The sequence below is a fragment of the Pseudopipra pipra genome, unplaced genomic scaffold (assembly GCF_036250125.1).
Source record: "Pseudopipra pipra isolate bDixPip1 unplaced genomic scaffold, bDixPip1.hap1 HAP1_SCAFFOLD_69, whole genome shotgun sequence".
Lineage (NCBI taxonomy): Eukaryota > Metazoa > Chordata > Aves > Passeriformes > Pipridae > Pseudopipra > Pseudopipra pipra.
This window is the reverse complement of record NW_026991183.1, coordinates 147459-165364: the sequence shown is the minus strand read 5'-3', so window position 1 is coordinate 165364 and position 17906 is coordinate 147459. Positions and strand designations below refer to the sequence as shown.

Sequence of the window (17906 nt, the reverse complement as noted above, 5' to 3'; positions counted from 1 at the left end):
AAATGTGGGTGAGGGAACCCCAGGGAGCCGAAAAAGTGGAGGGGGAGCCGCAGTAAGAAAGCGAAGCCGGGCGGTCGGGCGGCGGGGTGGGGGGGGGAGCCAAGGTGGCGACGCCGGCGCGTGCGCAGTCGTTGGAAAGACGCCGGCGATCACGTGGTAACTGAGGGCAGCCAGGAGAGGGACCGGCGACGCATGCGCGGTGGCTCTCGTGCCGGTGCAGCGCTCCCTGGTCGAGTTAAGGGCCGGTTCCGGCGGCAGGGCGGGACTCGCGGTCTCCCGTCCCTCCCGGGGTGTGTGTGGGGGGAATAACATGAAGATTTTTTGGGGTGAAAGCGCAGAAATTAGCGAGGAGGGACGCTAATTTGGGTAAACCCGGTCCCCGGAAGTAGAGAGCGACCGGAAGTCCTCCAAAGCCCCGGCCCGGAAGTCCGCCAAGCCCACAGTAAAGATGGCGCCGCCAGGACCGGAACGACCACACTAAAGATGGCGGCCCCGGCCCGGAAGTTCGCCAAGCCCACAGTAAAGATGGCGCCACCAGGACCGGAACGACCACACTAAAGATGGCGGCCCCGGCCCGGAAGTCCGCCCCGAGGCCACACTCAAGATGGCGCCGCCAAAACCGGAACTTAGCCGAGGCCACTCTAAAGATGGCGGCGAGAGGCCCCCTCGCTTTAGAGAGGCGTTTATCCTGTTGCCTGACCTCCGCCGCCACCCGGACCCCCGCCCCGCGCCCGCAGCGCCGTCTCGCCGCGCCGCTTCCCGCTGTGGGGACAAGGCGGGGCGCTCGGCGGCGCCGGGCGCGGGCGGCAGGTTCGTGGGCGGCGGCAGGCACCGGCGACGGCAGCCCCCTCTCGGCGCCGCGGAGCGCGGCGGTCGCCGCGAGAAGCCCAGGCAACGCCCCCCTTCCGCTCCGCTCCGCTCCCGCTCCCGCCCCCGTCCCCGCCCCGCTCGGTCCCGCCGTGGCCTGGAGATGCTGTCGGGGCTGCGCCGCCGCCTTCCCCCCCTGGAAGCGACCCACGGCGGCAGATCCGACGGAGATCGTCCCCGGGGTAACCTGGGCGCTGTGGGGGGGCGCGGCGGTGGGGGGGCGCGGCGGTGGGGGGGCGCGGCGGTGGGGGGGCGCGGCGGGGGGGCGCGGCCGCTCTTCTGCCTCTCCCGCGGCCATCGGCGACCGCAGGCAGGGGAAGCGACAGGCAAGTTTCTCGCCTCTGCGGAGAAACTTGCACCTGCGTGCCGCCGCAGGGCCGGGTTCGGATGTGCCCTGGCATTGCGCCCCCCCCTCCCCCGCGGGGAGGGTCTGCGCTGCCTCGGGGCCCCTGTCTGTGCTGCCGGGAGAGAGAAATCCTTTGGGAAGCTGGGCTGGAAACAGCAACTCTGTGAATTGCTCAGCTTTTCCTAGGCAAGGGCAGGTTTTAGGGAACAAAGGCCCGTACTCGCGAAAGGCGCCGCGGGTCTCGCCAAGGGGTGGGGGGGGGCGCGCGGCTGCGGCGCCGCGCGCGGCTGCAGTGCCGCTCCCGGCCGTGTCCGCCAGGCGGCGACTGTGAGGCCCGGCCCGGCGCTCGGGGGCGCTCTCGCAAGCGACGCCCCCGGGAAAGCGGCGGGGTTTGGGCGCTGCCGGCCTTCCCCCGCAGTGCCCGGGCTGGCCCGGCGCCTGGCAAAACCTCTGAGGGAAAAGGCAAGCAACAGCTGCGCTTGTTCTGCCCTTTCTTTAGCCAGGGACTGGAACACAGACAAAATCGAGGGGCTCTTTGACCTGTGCAGGCTCCGAGCATTTTTCAGCCTTCCCTAGCAGGGCATTCTCACCCTCTGAAAAGCTGAAAGGCTTTAACAGCTGGAGACGCGCCTGCAGCTGTGCAGATTAATGTAGTTTCTTTGAGGAAACGAAGGGGAAGTTTTCCTGTTGTGAGCCTAAATACCGAGTCTACTCTGCTTTTTCAATCAGGTGACGAAGCTTATGGAAAAAAAGACCAAAGGCCTCGAGGTGAGTACATTCTACCGAGTTCTGCTTTTCTGGGATCGGTTTGGGAAAATCACGTGAAATTCTAAAAAGCTTCTCTCCGTGTTTTCTAGTTGTTTTTTCAGCCTTGGTCTAAGTTTCCTGTAGAAAAGGGCATAGAATTATTAGAACAGACAAACTAGACCTTCTCGGGAGAGATGGAAGAAAAGGCTGCTGATTGCAGTTCTGCTTTTCTTGTCTTCCCTTCGACTGTCATTTTCTCTCCCCTGCTGTTCAAATAGGCAGCAATTAATTGCTCTGCTGAAGAGTTTGCTGTGCTAAGTGTCTGTCAAATTGACGCCTTCAACTCAAGACAGCACCTGCTCCTTAGTTACAAAAAGTTCCTCCCAGGAAATTTCCAGGCGTGCCCATAAATCTCCTCGCTGTTTGTTTGGGAGAACAGGGTTTTCTCGTCTGTAACAGAATAGTCGTGGCATTTGCTATTGAATGCTGGTGGCAATCTAGTCAGAAGAGGACCCCGTGCTTCACTAATTTTGCCTTTTTGTTGTTGGGGGTGACTTCTTCCCAGGGATGTTCTTCTTGATCCCCCGGGGCAAAGGGAGGTGTCAGCGTCAGGAGCCATCCTAACTGGGGCCCTGGTAGGTCAGTGCTTTTTGTGTGACTGGACGGTGAAGCTGTCTGTGGGAATGACCTGGCTAGTGCTCAGTGTAGTCCTAATTAAGGTGTCTTTTACTCCGTGTTCCCAGGCTCCCTGTTTTCCTTCGGTCGCCGTGGGTGTGCCGGACGCCTCTGGCAGGACTAACCCTGTGGCTTTTATGTCCAACGTGCTGTGCTGTGTGTGCCTGCAGGTAAGAAAAGCTGGGAGTGCAGTCCCTCTGCTTTGATTGCTGTGTCTCTTGGGTAGTGATTTTGGAAGCGGCGCCCGCGCAGAGCGAGGCGTTGGCCGGGCCGGCGCCTGAAGCGCTCGGGGCCGCCGGGCAGGGCAGTGCCCGGCTGGTGGGTGCCTGGCAGAGAGAAGAGCCTGGCCCTGGGAAGGCAGGAGCCTGGTCTCGAGCTGCTCTGGACCGCTGTGGGGATGAGTTTGAAGTTTTGGGATCGCTTGTTTCTGTCCCTACCTTCCCACTGAAAACAATAACTTAAGAAGTTCTCCTCTGGACTGGTCCAGAGAAATTGTGGAGTCTCCATCCCTGGAGATGCTTAAAACACTTTTGCTCAGGCAAAGTTGTGAGCAACCTCTTCTGCCTAATCCCGCTTTTTGAGCAGGAGAGACTGGACTAGATGATCTCCAGAGGTATTGTCCAACCCCCACCATTCTGTCCTTCTGTAAAGGGGCTTTGCACTGCCCTTTGGAACTGTAATCTGTTGATGACCTGTGTTGAGGTCACGCTGCAGCTTGTTACACTGCAGCTTGTCACACTGAATGGCAGCCTGAATAATTTAATATTGAACTGTGATTAATCACAAGATGAAAGCTCAGATAGGCTGGTAAGAGGCAGTGTTCTTTGCTGCAGCATTTCCCACCTGAGGTAATTTTCCTTGTTCTGAAAGTGTCAAGTACAGTTGGGCAATGTACTGCATAGGAAGAAGGGAAAGAATCTCCAAAGCAAATAAATGAACAAAAAAACCCTTTATATTTGCTTGTGCAAGAAGAAGATTGTTATTCCACTCAACCAGGTTTTGAGAGGACAAATTAATTGTTTCTCTGACAACAGTATACACTGGAGGCTGTTAATGATCCCATAGTCTGTGCTAAAGGTTTTAGCTGATTGTGTTTGTCATCAGCTTTTACTAAAGAAAAAGCAAGCCTTCTCGGCTGTGTGGATATTACAGGAACGAAATGATTCCATTCATGTAGATAATGATAACAGAGCCAAACCAAAACTATTGTGAGTGTCCTATGTGGAACAATATACAGAATTTCAAAAGGGATTGTAGTGGTCCCATATACAGAACTAACATACTTCCTGTTCCTTATTTGCTGATCAGGTCATGTTTATCTGCCTGTCAGGACTGTTGGAGCACTGGATGGAGAGCAGGTCATATGAGGAGGATTACGGAGTAAAAGGCAGCTTGTACTGAAGTGCAGGGAAAGTATAAATATTTATATATATTGGCACAGCGCCTGGCCTTAATGCTTAAAATCCTTTGGAGAGCTGTCTGCATATTTACTGTATTAATGATCAAATGCAAGGCTGTGTTGGGAAAGGTCTTCCATTTGGAAGTCAGTAGTTGAGACTGTCTTGCCTATGAAAAAGAGGGAGAATTTTCGTTAGAGGGTGTAGGATTCTGGCTGGTAATAGTCTTAATTCAAGGTATTTTTAGAGAATTGATTTAATACAAGCAGAACAAATGGCCAGAAGTGTAATGAGAGACAAGTTGAAATTAGAAAGTAGATGTGCATTTTGAATGTATTGTCATAGCAACTGATTAAATTCTCCCTCTCTTGCTGTTCTGGGGACCTTTTAAATGTGCTTTGGCTAAATAAAAAGTTAGACTATTAGACTATTTCAGAGCCAAAAGGTCAGTTCTTGTTGTCTCTTTTGCACTTTAATTCTAGTACACTGATACTTGCTAACCACGTATAACCCTAGATGCAGAATGAGAACTTGGGTTATTAACAATAAACAAGTAAACAGCAGAAAGACTTGACCTTTCTTTTGAATTGCCCTACAGTGTTACAAAATACCAAACAAACCTCCTTCCCCAAAGAAACGCCCCCCAAAATGCCCCAACAACTCACCAAACACAAAATCACCGACAACCAAAAAGCAGAAGTAACAAACATGAACAGCAAGTGGAGGAAGAGTTTGAAAGCGGGCTGGACAGAAGCAGAAGTGTTACTGCCCACTCTTAGGCCACTGTGCTGATTAAATGGGTGTTGTTAGGTTTAGATTAGTAGTTCGTTGTTGTTGGGTTTTTCGGTGGTGTTGATTTTTTTTGTTGTCGTTGTGGGGGATTGTTTGTTTGTTTGTTTTTATTTTGGTTTTTTTTCTGTATTAAAAATCTGGCTCAGTTACTCTCTAGTTCTGGTGTGTTCTCTTTTCCAGGTGGTTGGTGTTTCTGCAGTGTTTGGCACAGGACTGGGGGAGATTTTTACCCAGCTTTCTAAAGCTGTAGATGAATAGGAGAGGTAAGGGGATAACTTCTGGTCCGCGACCCAGTGACCACTTCCTGAAGGTCCTGATTCATGAGTCTGCTCCTTTGATTTGAAGGAGTGCACAGTTGCCATAGCCAAGGTAGCTTAGGGTGTCCAGTATCAGCATAAAAAGCAGCAGTAAAAAGGAACTATTCAGAGATGAATTTTTGTGCTGTTCCGTGAAAAAGTAAAAGCTATCTGTGCCAGCAAGTCGGTGAAGTAATTTTTTTCTTGTAGTTCCATACCAAGTTTTGAATTGTTGCTGTTTTAATGAAGTATGTTCATTGATTTTGCATCCATTGGTTTCAGAATCCAAATCTGGGGAAAAAAGTACTGTCTTTCTGAAATGTCTCTCAAACATGAAAGCCTAGAGAAAACTTTTTTTTGTGAGTAAAAAGAAGCCTCCAGGATGATCCTTATGCAATACAAATCATGTGTTTTTCAGACTGAATGCACTCCCTTTATTCACCTTTTCAGAGAGTATCGGCCAGAATACGAGCGCCTGAGAAAAACACTGGTAAGTGTTTTTAGCTGTTTTACACCTGAACAGTGTATCTTGGGTCACTTTTGTGCACACAATTGCCTTTATGTTGAGAGGGTCTAACATTTCATTTACTAGTCGTACTCACTGTGGGAAAACTCCTGTCCTGAAGGAGTCCACCATTTGCCTTTTTTTTCCTAGATGTGGTGGAGCATATCTTTACAAAACTAAAGATTTTGTAAAACAGATGTTGCTCACTGGTTTAGTGCTAGTATTTGAGCTAATTGTGTGAAAATGATTGGGAAATAAGATTGTGTCTTCCATTCAGATGGACAGAGAGTTCTTAAAAATAAATTTCCAAAGGGATTTGTTGAGACTATCCCTGTATCTTCCTGCACCAGTGAAGAGTACTAGTTTGACTTAGTAAGAAAGACTGAATTGCAGTGCCAAAATCAGTAGCTCTGCTCACCTTGAGTTCTGGCTGTCCAAAGGACAGTTCTCTGCAGGCACAGCTACACAGAGTTTGGCTTCCCGGCGCTGCTGAAAACGTCCTAGAATCCCACCTGACTGGAGGTTGCTTTCCATGCTTAGTCAGAAGTTCTGTGTAACCTGAGTTGAAATGTAAGACCTGCGTAGTGACTTCTGCTCTCTGACTGGGGGACAGGCTGCTGGGTTTGGGTGAGGTTTCTCTTCTCCTGATGTTTTAAATGTTCTCAGAATCCACATGTAAATCTTTGTCTACGGGAGAAAGCTCAAAATAAACAAAAGAGAGAGCAGCTGGAACACTTGTGGAAGGACATGGGCAGCGTGTGTGTGCAGGGCAGCACACTGGCAGGTACCTCCCCAGGAAGATAAAGTTTACTGCAGAAGTTTTCTGAAGAGTTTGCCTCGTGAAGTAGTACAGCGCTTCTTTGTCCTCACAGCAGAAATGTGAAAGCAGCTCCATGTTAGAGGAGCAGGGCTTTAGTTCCTGTGGGATTGGTCACACTCAGCTCGTCCTGTGTCAGTCACAGGTTTGGAAGAAACCCCGCTGTGTAGCTAAAGCAGTGGACCTACTAGAAATAATGAAATACTTTAGAAAAGGCGAAACAGTCAGATCAGAATATGAGAAAGCTCTGCTGTTGGCTGCACTGTTCCTTAGATGAGGCGAGTAGGTGCTGATGGAGTCTGTCCTGTGTCTGGGATCCACAAGCAGCTTTCTGTCCCCTTAGAGCAGGTGTTCATTGCTGGGTTTCTGTGCAGATAGAAACCTTACCTTTAGCAAGCTGCTGTGCTGTGTGTGCCTGCAGGTAAGAAAAGCTGGGAGTGCAGTCCCTCTGCTTTGATTGCTGTGTCCCTTTGGTAGTGATTTTGGAGGGGAATCCCAGAGCCATTTGGTTTGAAGGGGACCTTCAAAGGCCAGCCTGTCTTCCGTGGGCAGGGACACCTTCCACTGTCCCCGGTTGCTCCGAGTCCCGTCCAGCCTGGCCTGGAACACGTGCAGGGATGGGGCAGGCTCAGCTTCCCTGTGCAGTGTGCTCTAATATCTCTCCACTGGCATCCTGAAAAATGTTGTCAGCGTGTTTTGTTGGCCGACGGTAAGCAGGACCTGGGTGAAAAGGACATTCTCTGAGGTGCTGGGAGAAGGAGGACTCGTGCGGGCACCTCCAGAGACAGCGGGAACGGGAGCGTGCTGCGGAGAAGGAAAATTCCAGGGGGTGGGTGCCAAGAAATTTGTCCTTCCCTTGCCCTGTGCTCTGCACTTAGCAATGGGTCAAGTGCAGAAGTTTCCTGGGGACCCTGGGAAATGATGCCGGGTCTGCTAAGAAAAGTGGGGCCAAGGGAGCAGGACCTGGGTCTGCGAGCGTGGGAGAAACAAGGGCCGGGTCATCCTCTGCTTCCAGGAGGGAGGGCAGCAGGAAAGGCCACGGACTAAAGCACTGAAGTGCCGTTCCCCAGGGAGCCCCTGCCCAGCACTGAACTTGCTTGTGCACTTGCTGTCCCTTTGCCAGCGGAGCCGAAGCGTCGGGTGCGGGTGCCGGGGGGATGGAGCTGCCAAGGACAAACTGGGAGGGTGTTTGCGAAGGAAGGGGGGAGAAGGAGCTCTTGATGTGCTTTTTTTACTTCTTCATCCCACAGAATTGCCACGAGAGGAAATACTTCAGAGGGGCTTCCCTCCAGCTAAGCCCTGAATGTGCCAGGAGGTTTCAGCCGGGAGGAAAGGAGCTGTGGAAGAAAAGCAGCCTAAAAATAGCCAGCGGGGATCATCAGGTTTTCCAGCCAAGAAGAACAAGGAGAGAGATGAGGGAATCGGGTTCCAATTCCTAATGATTTGGTGGGTGCAGGAATGATTTGTGTGTGTTTTCCAGTCCCTTTTGATTCCTGAGATGATTTTAAAATGATGGCTTTAGCAATCAACTAAATCGGAGATGTTGTTTTTGAGAGGAAATGATGCCAAATAAATGCAGAGTTTTGGGTCAGTTTTTGGGATGATTTGAGTCAGTTTTTGGGGTCAGTTTGGGGTCATTGTTTGGGGTGATTTGGGTCAGTTTTGGGTCAGCTTTTGGGGTGATTGGGGTCAGTTTTGGGTCAGCTTTTGGGATGATTTGGGTCAGGTTTTGGGGTCAGTTTTGGGTCAGCTTTTGGGGTGATTTGGGTCGGTTTGGGGTCAATTTTTGGGGAGCACTGGGTGTTACTGGTGGTTGTTGGGGAGCACTGGGTGTTTACTGGGGAGCACTGGGTGTTACTGGGGGTTGTTGAGGAGCACTGGGTGTTACTGGGGTGCACTGGGGAGCACCGGGTGTTACTGAGGGTTGTTGGGGAGCACTGGGTGTTACTGGGGAGCACTGGGTGTTACTGAGGGTTGTTGGGGAGCACTGGGTGTTACTGGGGAGCACTGGGAGAGCAAATGAAAAATAAAGGGAATAAAAAATAACCGAAATAAAAAAGGAAATATAAAATAGAAAAGAAAATTAAAAAAAAAAAAAAGGCAAAAAAACTAAAAAGGAAATAAAATGAAAATGAAATAAAAGAGAAAAAAAAACCAAAAACCCCCCTTCTTGGGCACCCCGTTGCCTCTCCTCCCCCCCTCCCCCCCGAACCGTAAATTGCGGGGTCATCACCCCTCAAATGTGAGAAGGGGACCCCAAAATGTGGGTGAGGGAACCCCAGGGAGCCGAAAAAGTGGAGGGGGAGCCGCAGTAAGAAAGCGAAGCCGGGCGGTCGGGCGGCGGGGTGGGGGGGGGAGCCAAGGTGGCGACGCCGGCGCGTGCGCAGTCGTTGGAAAGACGCCGGCGATCACGTGGTAACTGAGGGCAGCCAGGAGAGGGACCGGCGACGCATGCGCGGTGGCTCTCGTGCCGGTGCAGCGCTCCCTGGTCGAGTTAAGGGCCGGTTCCGGCGGCAGGGCGGGACTCGCGGTCTCCCGTCCCTCCCGGGGTGTGTGTGGGGGGAATAACATGAAGATTTTTTGGGGTGAAAGCGCAGAAATTAGCGAGGAGGGACGCTAATTTGGGTAAACCCGGTCCCCGGAAGTAGAGAGCGACCGGAAGTCCTCCAAAGCCCCGGCCCGGAAGTCCGCCAAGCCCACAGTAAAGATGGCGCCGCCAGGACCGGAACGACCACACTAAAGATGGCGGCCCCGGCCCGGAAGTTCGCCAAGCCCACAGTAAAGATGGCGCCACCAGGACCGGAACGACCACACTAAAGATGGCGGCCCCGGCCCGGAAGTCCGCCCCGAGGCCACACTCAAGATGGCGCCGCCAAAACCGGAACTTAGCCGAGGCCACTCTAAAGATGGCGGCGAGAGGCCCCCTCGCTTTAGAGAGGCGTTTATCCTGTTGCCTGACCTCCGCCGCCACCCGGACCCCCGCCCCGCGCCCGCAGCGCCGTCTCGCCGCGCCGCTTCCCGCTGTGGGGACAAGGCGGGGCGCTCGGCGGCGCCGGGCGCGGGCGGCAGGTTCGTGGGCGGCGGCAGGCACCGGCGACGGCAGCCCCCTCTCGGCGCCGCGGAGCGCGGCGGTCGCCGCGAGAAGCCCAGGCAACGCCCCCCTTCCGCTCCGCTCCGCTCCCGCTCCCGCCCCCGTCCCCGCCCCGCTCGGTCCCGCCGTGGCCTGGAGATGCTGTCGGGGCTGCGCCGCCGCCTTCCCCCCCTGGAAGCGACCCACGGCGGCAGATCCGACGGAGATCGTCCCCGGGGTAACCTGGGCGCTGTGGGGGGGCGCGGCGGTGGGGGGGCGCGGCGGTGGGGGGGCGCGGCGGGGGGGCGCGGCCGCTCTTCTGCCTCTCCCGCGGCCATCGGCGACCGCAGGCAGGGGAAGCGACAGGCAAGTTTCTCGCCTCTGCGGAGAAACTTGCACCTGCGTGCCGCCGCAGGGCCGGGTTCGGATGTGCCCTGGCATTGCGCCCCCCCCTCCCCCGCGGGGAGGGTCTGCGCTGCCTCGGGGCCCCTGTCTGTGCTGCCGGGAGAGAGAAATCCTTTGGGAAGCTGGGCTGGAAACAGCAACTCTGTGAATTGCTCAGCTTTTCCTAGGCAAGGGCAGGTTTTAGGGAACAAAGGCCCGTACTCGCGAAAGGCGCCGCGGGTCTCGCCAAGGGGTGGGGGGGGGCGCGCGGCTGCGGCGCCGCGCGCGGCTGCAGTGCCGCTCCCGGCCGTGTCCGCCAGGCGGCGACTGTGAGGCGGGGCCCGGCGCTCGGGGGCGCTCTCGCAAGCGACGCCCCCGGGAAAGCGGCGGGGTTTGGGCGCTGCCGGCCTTCCCCCGGAGCGCCCGGGCTGGCCCGGCGCCTGGCAAAACCTCTGAGGGAAAAGGCAAGCAACAGCTGCGCTTGTTCTGCCCTTTCTTTAGCCAGGGACTGGAACACAGACAAAATCGAGGGGCTCTTTGACCTGTGCAGGCTCCGAGCATTTTTCAGCCTTCCCTAGCAGGGCATTCTCACCCTCTGAAAAGCTGAAAGGCTTTAACAGCTGGAGACGCGCCTGCAGCTGTGCAGATTAATGTAGTTTCTTTGAGGAAACGAAGGGGAAGTTTTCCTGTTGTGAGCCTAAATACCGAGTCTACTCTGCTTTTTCAATCAGGTGACGAAGCTTATGGAAAAAAAGACCAAAGGCCTCGAGGTGAGTACATTCTACCGAGTTCTGCTTTTCTGGGATCGGTTTGGGAAAATCACGTGAAATTCTAAAAAGCTTCTCTCCGTGTTTTCTAGTTGTTTTTTCAGCCTTGGTCTAAGTTTCCTGTAGAAAAGGGCATAGAATTATTAGAACAGACAAACTAGACCTTCTCGGGAGAGATGGAAGAAAAGGCTGCTGATTGCAGTTCTGCTTTTCTTGTCTTCCCTTCGACTGTCATTTTCTCTCCCCTGCTGTTCAAATAGGCAGCAATTAATTGCTCTGCTGAAGAGTTTGCTGTGCTAAGTGTCTGTCAAATTGACGCCTTCAACTCAAGACAGCACCTGCTCCTTAGTTACAAAAAGTTCCTCCCAGGAAATTTCCAGGCGTGCCCATAAATCTCCTCGCTGTTTGTTTGGGAGAACAGGGTTTTCTCGTCTGTAACAGAATAGTCGTGGCATTTGCTATTGAATGCTGGTGGCAATCTAGTCAGAAGAGGACCCCGTGCTTCACTAATTTTGCCTTTTTGTTGTTGGGGGTGACTTCTTCCCAGGGATGTTCTTCTTGATCCCCCGGGGCAAAGGGAGGTGTCAGCGTCAGGAGCCATCCTAACTGGGGCCCTGGTAGGTCAGTGCTTTTTGTGTGACTGGACGGTGAAGCTGTCTGTGGGAATGACCTGGCTAGTGCTCAGTGTAGTCCTAATTAAGGTGTCTTTTACTCCGTGTTCCCAGGCTCCCTGTTTTCCTTCGGTCGCCGTGGGTGTGCCGGACGCCTCTGGCAGGACTAACCCTGTGGCTTTTATGTCCAACGTGCTGTGCTGTGTGTGCCTGCAGGTAAGAAAAGCTGGGAGTGCAGTCCCTCTGCTTTGATTGCTGTGTCTCTTGGGTAGTGATTTTGGAAGCGGCGCCCGCGCAGAGCGAGGCGTTGGCCGGGCCGGCGCCTGAAGCGCTCGGGGCCGCCGGGCAGGGCAGTGCCCGGCTGGTGGGTGCCTGGCAGAGAGAAGAGCCTGGCCCTGGGAAGGCAGGAGCCTGGTCTCGAGCTGCTCTGGACCGCTGTGGGGATGAGTTTGAAGTTTTGGGATCGCTTGTTTCTGTCCCTACCTTCCCACTGAAAACAATAACTTAAGAAGTTCTCCTCTGGACTGGTCCAGAGAAATTGTGGAGTCTCCATCCCTGGAGATGCTTAAAACACTTTTGCTCAGGCAAAGTTGTGAGCAACCTCTTCTGCCTAATCCCGCTTTTTGAGCAGGAGAGACTGGACTAGATGATCTCCAGAGGTATTGTCCAACCCCCACCATTCTGTCCTTCTGTAAAGGGGCTTTGCACTGCCCTTTGGAACTGTAATCTGTTGATGACCTGTGTTGAGGTCACGCTGCAGCTTGTTACACTGCAGCTTGTCACACTGAATGGCAGCCTGAATAATTTAATATTGAACTGTGATTAATCACAAGATGAAAGCTCAGATAGGCTGGTAAGAGGCAGTGTTCTTTGCTGCAGCATTTCCCACCTGAGGTAATTTTCCTTGTTCTGAAAGTGTCAAGTACAGTTGGGCAATGTACTGCATAGGAAGAAGGGAAAGAATCTCCAAAGCAAATAAATGAACAAAAAAACCCTTTATATTTGCTTGTGCAAGAAGAAGATTGTTATTCCACTCAACCAGGTTTTGAGAGGACAAATTAATTGTTTCTCTGACAACAGTATACACTGGAGGCTGTTAATGATCCCATAGTCTGTGCTAAAGGTTTTAGCTGATTGTGTTTGTCATCAGCTTTTACTAAAGAAAAAGCAAGCCTTCTCGGCTGTGTGGATATTACAGGAACGAAATGATTCCATTCATGTAGATAATGATAACAGAGCCAAACCAAAACTATTGTGAGTGTCCTATGTGGAACAATATACAGAATTTCAAAAGGGATTGTAGTGGTCCCATATACAGAACTAACATACTTCCTGTTCCTTATTTGCTGATCAGGTCATGTTTATCTGCCTGTCAGGACTGTTGGAGCACTGGATGGAGAGCAGGTCATATGAGGAGGATTACGGAGTAAAAGGCAGCTTGTACTGAAGTGCAGGGAAAGTATAAATATTTATATATATTGGCACAGCGCCTGGCCTTAATGCTTAAAATCCTTTGGAGAGCTGTCTGCATATTTACTGTATTAATGATCAAATGCAAGGCTGTGTTGGGAAAGGTCTTCCATTTGGAAGTCAGTAGTTGAGACTGTCTTGCCTATGAAAAAGAGGGAGAATTTTCGTTAGAGGGTGTAGGATTCTGGCTGGTAATAGTCTTAATTCAAGGTATTTTTAGAGAATTGATTTAATACAAGCAGAACAAATGGCCAGAAGTGTAATGAGAGACAAGTTGAAATTAGAAAGTAGATGTGCATTTTGAATGTATTGTCATAGCAACTGATTAAATTCTCCCTCTCTTGCTGTTCTGGGGACCTTTTAAATGTGCTTTGGCTAAATAAAAAGTTAGACTATTAGACTATTTCAGAGCCAAAAGGTCAGTTCTTGTTGTCTCTTTTGCACTTTAATTCTAGTACACTGATACTTGCTAACCACGTATAACCCTAGATGCAGAATGAGAAGTTGGGTTATTAACAATAAACAAGTAAACAGCAGAAAGACTTGACCTTTCTTTTGAATTGCCCTACAGTGTTACAAAATACCAAACAAACCTCCTTCCCCAAAGAAACGCCCCCCAAAATGCCCCAACAACTCACCAAACACAAAATCACCGACAACCAAAAAGCAGAAGTAACAAACATGAACAGCAAGTGGAGGAAGAGTTTGAAAGCGGGCTGGACAGAAGCAGAAGTGTTACTGCCCACTCTTAGGCCACTGTGCTGATTAAATGGGTGTTGTTAGGTTTAGATTAGTAGTTCGTTGTTGTTGGGTTTTTCGGTGGTGTTGATTTTTTTTGTTGTCGTTGTGGGGGATTGTTTGTTTGTTTGTTTTTATTTTGGTTTTTTTTCTGTATTAAAAATCTGGCTCAGTTACTCTCTAGTTCTGGTGTGTTCTCTTTTCCAGGTGGTTGGTGTTTCTGCAGTGTTTGGCACAGGACTGGGGGAGATTTTTACCCAGCTTTCTAAAGCTGTAGATGAATAGGAGAGGTAAGGGGATAACTTCTGGTCCGCGACCCAGTGACCACTTCCTGAAGGTCCTGATTCATGAGTCTGCTCCTTTGATTTGAAGGAGTGCACAGTTGCCATAGCCAAGGTAGCTTAGGGTGTCCAGTATCAGCATAAAAAGCAGCAGTAAAAAGGAACTATTCAGAGATGAATTTTTGTGCTGTTCCGTGAAAAAGTAAAAGCTATCTGTGCCAGCAAGTCGGTGAAGTAATTTTTTTCTTGTAGTTCCATACCAAGTTTTGAATTGTTGCTGTTTTAATGAAGTATGTTCATTGATTTTGCATCCATTGGTTTCAGAATCCAAATCTGGGGAAAAAAGTACTGTCTTTCTGAAATGTCTCTCAAACATGAAAGCCTAGAGAAAACTTTTTTTTGTGAGTAAAAAGAAGCCTCCAGGATGATCCTTATGCAATACAAATCATGTGTTTTTCAGACTGAATGCACTCCCTTTATTCACCTTTTCAGAGAGTATCGGCCAGAATACGAGCGCCTGAGAAAAACACTGGTAAGTGTTTTTAGCTGTTTTACACCTGAACAGTGTATCTTGGGTCACTTTTGTGCACACAATTGCCTTTATGTTGAGAGGGTCTAACATTTCATTTACTAGTCGTACTCACTGTGGGAAAACTCCTGTCCTGAAGGAGTCCACCATTTGCCTTTTTTTTCCTAGATGTGGTGGAGCATATCTTTACAAAACTAAAGATTTTGTAAAACAGATGTTGCTCACTGGTTTAGTGCTAGTATTTGAGCTAATTGTGTGAAAATGATTGGGAAATAAGATTGTGTCTTCCATTCAGATGGACAGAGAGTTCTTAAAAATAAATTTCCAAAGGGATTTGTTGAGACTATCCCTGTATCTTCCTGCACCAGTGAAGAGTACTAGTTTGACTTAGTAAGAAAGACTGAATTGCAGTGCCAAAATCAGTAGCTCTGCTCACCTTGAGTTCTGGCTGTCCAAAGGACAGTTCTCTGCAGGCACAGCTACACAGAGTTTGGCTTCCCGGCGCTGCTGAAAACGTCCTAGAATCCCACCTGACTGGAGGTTGCTTTCCATGCTTAGTCAGAAGTTCTGTGTAACCTGAGTTGAAATGTAAGACCTGCGTAGTGACTTCTGCTCTCTGACTGGGGGACAGGCTGCTGGGTTTGGGTGAGGTTTCTCTTCTCCTGATGTTTTAAATGTTCTCAGAATCCACATGTAAATCTTTGTCTACGGGAGAAAGCTCAAAATAAACAAAAGAGAGAGCAGCTGGAACACTTGTGGAAGGACATGGGCAGCGTGTGTGTGCAGGGCAGCACACTGGCAGGTACCTCCCCAGGAAGATAAAGTTTACTGCAGAAGTTTTCTGAAGAGTTTGCCTCGTGAAGTAGTACAGCGCTTCTTTGTCCTCACAGCAGAAATGTGAAAGCAGCTCCATGTTAGAGGAGCAGGGCTTTAGTTCCTGTGGGATTGGTCACACTCAGCTCGTCCTGTGTCAGTCACAGGTTTGGAAGAAACCCCGCTGTGTAGCTAAAGCAGTGGACCTACTAGAAATAATGAAATACTTTAGAAAAGGCGAAACAGTCAGATCAGAATATGAGAAAGCTCTGCTGTTGGCTGCACTGTTCCTTAGATGAGGCGAGTAGGTGCTGATGGAGTCTGTCCTGTGTCTGGGATCCACAAGCAGCTTTCTGTCCCCTTAGAGCAGGTGTTCATTGCTGGGTTTCTGTGCAGATAGAAACCTTACCTTTAGCAAGCTGCTGTGCTGTGTGTGCCTGCAGGTAAGAAAAGCTGGGAGTGCAGTCCCTCTGCTTTGATTGCTGTGTCCCTTTGGTAGTGATTTTGGAGGGGAATCCCAGAGCCATTTGGTTTGAAGGGGACCTTCAAAGGCCAGCCTGTCTTCCGTGGGCAGGGACACCTTCCACTGTCCCCGGTTGCTCCGAGTCCCGTCCAGCCTGGCCTGGAACACGTGCAGGGATGGGGCAGGCTCAGCTTCCCTGTGCAGTGTGCTCTAATATCTCTCCACTGGCATCCTGAAAAATGTTGTCAGCGTGTTTTGTTGGCCGACGGTAAGCAGGACCTGGGTGAAAAGGACATTCTCTGAGGTGCTGGGAGAAGGAGGACTCGTGCGGGCACCTCCAGAGACAGCGGGAACGGGAGCGTGCTGCGGAGAAGGAAAATTCCAGGGGGTGGGTGCCAAGAAATTTGTCCTTCCCTTGCCCTGTGCTCTGCACTTAGCAATGGGTCAAGTGCAGAAGTTTCCTGGGGACCCTGGGAAATGATGCCGGGTCTGCTAAGAAAAGTGGGGCCAAGGGAGCAGGACCTGGGTCTGCGAGCGTGGGAGAAACAAGGGCCGGGTCATCCTCTGCTTCCAGGAGGGAGGGCAGCAGGAAAGGCCACGGACTAAAGCACTGAAGTGCCGTTCCCCAGGGAGCCCCTGCCCAGCACTGAACTTGCTTGTGCACTTGCTGTCCCTTTGCCAGCGGAGCCGAAGCGTCGGGTGCGGGTGCCGGGGGGATGGAGCTGCCAAGGACAAACTGGGAGGGTGTTTGCGAAGGAAGGGGGGAGAAGGAGCTCTTGATGTGCTTTTTTTACTTCTTCATCCCACAGAATTGCCACGAGAGGAAATACTTCAGAGGGGCTTCCCTCCAGCTAAGCCCTGAATGTGCCAGGAGGTTTCAGCCGGGAGGAAAGGAGCTGTGGAAGAAAAGCAGCCTAAAAATAGCCAGCGGGGATCATCAGGTTTTCCAGCCAAGAAGAACAAGGAGAGAGATGAGGGAATCGGGTTCCAATTCCTAATGATTTGGTGGGTGCAGGAATGATTTGTGTGTGTTTTCCAGTCCCTTTTGATTCCTGAGATGATTTTAAAATGATGGCTTTAGCAATCAACTAAATCGGAGATGTTGTTTTTGAGAGGAAATGATGCCAAATAAATGCAGAGTTTTGGGTCAGTTTTTGGGATGATTTGAGTCAGTTTTTGGGGTCAGTTTGGGGTCATTGTTTGGGGTGATTTGGGTCAGTTTTGGGTCAGCTTTTGGGGTGATTGGGGTCAGTTTTGGGTCAGCTTTTGGGATGATTTGGGTCAGGTTTTGGGGTCAGTTTTGGGTCAGCTTTTGGGGTGATTTGGGTCGGTTTGGGGTCAATTTTTGGGGAGCACTGGGTGTTACTGGTGGTTGTTGGGGAGCACTGGGTGTTTACTGGGGAGCACTGGGTGTTACTGGGGGTTGTTGAGGAGCACTGGGTGTTACTGGGGTGCACTGGGGAGCACCGGGTGTTACTGAGGGTTGTTGGGGAGCACTGGGTGTTACTGGGGAGCACTGGGTGTTACTGAGGGTTGTTGGGGAGCACTGGGTGTTACTGGGGAGCACTGGGAGAGCAAATGAAAAATAAAGGGAATAAAAAATAACCGAAATAAAAAAGGAAATATAAAATAGAAAAGAAAATTAAAAAAAAAAAAAAGGCAAAAAAACTAAAAAGGAAATAAAATGAAAATGAAATAAAAGAGAAAAAAAAACCAAAAACCCCCCTTCTTGGGCACCCCGTTGCCTCTCCTCCCCCCCTCCCCCCCGAACCGTAAATTGCGGGGTCATCACCCCTCAAATGTGAGAAGGGGACCCCAAAATGTGGGTGAGGGAACCCCAGGGAGCCGAAAAAGTGGAGGGGGAGCCGCAGTAAGAAAGCGAAGCCGGGCGGTCGGGCGGCGGGGTGGGGGGGGGAGCCAAGGTGGCGACGCCGGCGCGTGCGCAGTCGTTGGAAAGACGCCGGCGATCACGTGGTAACTGAGGGCAGCCAGGAGAGGGACCGGCGACGCATGCGCGGTGGCTCTCGTGCCGGTGCAGCGCTCCCTGGTCGAGTTAAGGGCCGGTTCCGGCGGCAGGGCGGGACTCGCGGTCTCCCGTCCCTCCCGGGGTGTGTGTGGGGGGAATAACATGAAGATTTTTTGGGGTGAAAGCGCAGAAATTAGCGAGGAGGGACGCTAATTTGGGTAAACCCGGTCCCCGGAAGTAGAGAGCGACCGGAAGTCCTCCAAAGCCCCGGCCCGGAAGTCCGCCAAGCCCACAGTAAAGATGGCGCCGCCAGGACCGGAACGACCACACTAAAGATGGCGGCCCCGGCCCGGAAGTTCGCCAAGCCCACAG

The 17906-nt window shown here is 51.6% G+C and overlaps 2 long non-coding RNA genes across 6 annotated transcripts; both read left to right on the top strand.

Moving 5' to 3' along the window:
* Window positions 1-2656: 2656 nt before the first annotated feature.
* LOC135408853 (uncharacterized) lies at window positions 2657-8036 on the top strand. Of its 3 annotated transcripts, XR_010427876.1 has the most exons (4): window positions 2657-2805; window positions 5005-5087; window positions 5539-5610; window positions 7693-8036. It is a non-coding gene; the product is annotated as an uncharacterized LOC135408853 (long non-coding RNA). The 3 variants fall into 3 exon arrangements; XR_010427878.1 differs by lacking the exons at window positions 2657-2805; window positions 5005-5087; window positions 5539-5610 and adding exons at window positions 6565-6863; window positions 7160-7271; XR_010427877.1 differs by lacking the exons at window positions 2657-2805; window positions 5005-5087; window positions 5539-5610 and adding an exon at window positions 6874-7271.
* A 3305-nt stretch (window positions 8037-11341) lies between these two features.
* On the top strand, window positions 11342-16721 carry LOC135408854 (uncharacterized). 3 transcript variants are annotated; one of them, XR_010427879.1, is made up of 4 exons: window positions 11342-11490; window positions 13690-13772; window positions 14224-14295; window positions 16378-16721. It is a non-coding gene; the product is annotated as an uncharacterized LOC135408854 (long non-coding RNA). The 3 variants fall into 3 exon arrangements; XR_010427881.1 differs by lacking the exons at window positions 11342-11490; window positions 13690-13772; window positions 14224-14295 and adding exons at window positions 15250-15548; window positions 15845-15956; XR_010427880.1 differs by lacking the exons at window positions 11342-11490; window positions 13690-13772; window positions 14224-14295 and adding an exon at window positions 15559-15956.
* The last annotated feature ends 1185 nt before the right edge of the window (window positions 16722-17906 follow it).